The sequence below is a fragment of the Gossypium arboreum genome, chromosome 4, assembly GCF_025698485.1.
Source record: "Gossypium arboreum isolate Shixiya-1 chromosome 4, ASM2569848v2, whole genome shotgun sequence".
Lineage (NCBI taxonomy): Eukaryota > Viridiplantae > Streptophyta > Magnoliopsida > Malvales > Malvaceae > Gossypium > Gossypium arboreum.
This window is the reverse complement of record NC_069073.1, coordinates 120,712,008-120,713,509: the sequence shown is the minus strand read 5'-3', so window position 1 is coordinate 120,713,509 and position 1,502 is coordinate 120,712,008. Positions and strand designations below refer to the sequence as shown.

The 1,502-nt window shown below is 27.6% G+C and overlaps 1 non-coding gene across 1 annotated transcript; it reads left to right on the top strand.

Moving 5' to 3' along the window:
- The first annotated feature begins 672 nt into the window (after positions 1-672).
- TRNAK-UUU (transfer RNA lysine (anticodon UUU)) lies at positions 673-745 on the top strand. The gene has a single exon. It is a non-coding gene; the product is annotated as a tRNA-Lys (tRNA).
- Positions 746-1,502: the final 757 nt, after the last annotated feature.

The window sequence follows — 1,502 nt, the reverse complement described above, 5'->3', positions numbered from 1 at the left end:
GGGAGAAGTAAAGTTAGATTTGACTTTGGCGCCACCCAATGTGGAGAGAGCCGATAACCAATGGAGACAATAAGACAAAGTTAGTGTTCATAACCAGTTGGTTGTTATATTCTGGTTTTATTTCTATTATTATGTTATTTTAGAAATTTGGAAACAGTTGGAGGTATTGGTTAGGGAATCCTATCTATTAGAAGTGTTCTGTTTAAGTTGTCTGCTTGGTTTGTTTTGTCTATGATGCTATTCTATAAAAAATAATTATGTTTTTCTTACATGTATGCGTGTGTGTATGTAATAAAAACCCTTTTCTTACATGTAGCAGCTTAGGCTTCTTTTGGAGACAGATTAGTGCGGTTCAAAACAGGAACTTGAAGATCAAGATTGAGGTTGAATTTGAAAATTGAAACCCACCCTTTTCTTTCTTTCTTCTTCATCATTTTGTATGTATGTATGTAATCATCAAAGTCAATGATGTGTGTATTTTACATCGAAGGGGAAATATAAATAACATGTTTTGCATTAATTAGAATGGCAATGGCAGCGATAAATGATTAACCTTTATTCTCACTTATCAATTTTCAAAAAATTTTAAACAAATATGTGATATAGAAGAGAGTATTAATTTATATCAAATTGCTAAAATTGGAAGAGACCAGACTGCAAGTCTATCGAATGGCCGTCTTAGCTCAGCCGGTAGAGCGCGTGGCTTTTAACCACGTGGTCGTGGGTTCGATTCCCACAGACGGCGCTATTTTTGTTAAATTTTCATTTATGCACGTGCACTTCATTTTACACCGCGAATATAATTTTATGCGCGCGTGCACTTTATTTGTCAACATCCGCATGATATGGCTCTCAATACAACAGGATAAAAAATAAAATATATTTTTAAAATTAAAATTAAAAGTTTATTTATATTTTACTAAATGGTTATTATTATTTTGATAGTATTTTTATTTTTATTTTTTATATACTTCTTCTTCTTCTTCTTATTATTATTATTATTATTATAATAATAAATTGAATCAATGGAGCCATAAACAAATTTTTACCGCTATACTTCTTTAAGAAAACTTAAAAAGGTAAATTTTAATATAAAATATTTTTTACTAAATTTGTATATATAAATAATATCATTGATGTGTTAATGTATAAGTTAAATTAACTTGTAAAAAATAAAAATTTAATGTTGAATTTTCTTTTCAATAATTTGGTCTCTTTTGACATGCTATAGAAAAATTGACAATAACATAATATACAATCGAGGTGTATTTAACATTATTAACATGATATATTTATCTATGTCAATTTTCTTTTACTCACAAGTTAAACTATTTTTATTTTAATTCCGTACATATTGCATATATGTTATTATTAATTTCAAACCTTACGTTTCATTCGTTGTTGTATGTTATTCTTAAACATTTATTTGTGTTCTAAATTTACAGTTTTTACACGCATACATGTGTGATATGATTTTAGTTTATTTTATTGTTTTCAATTTA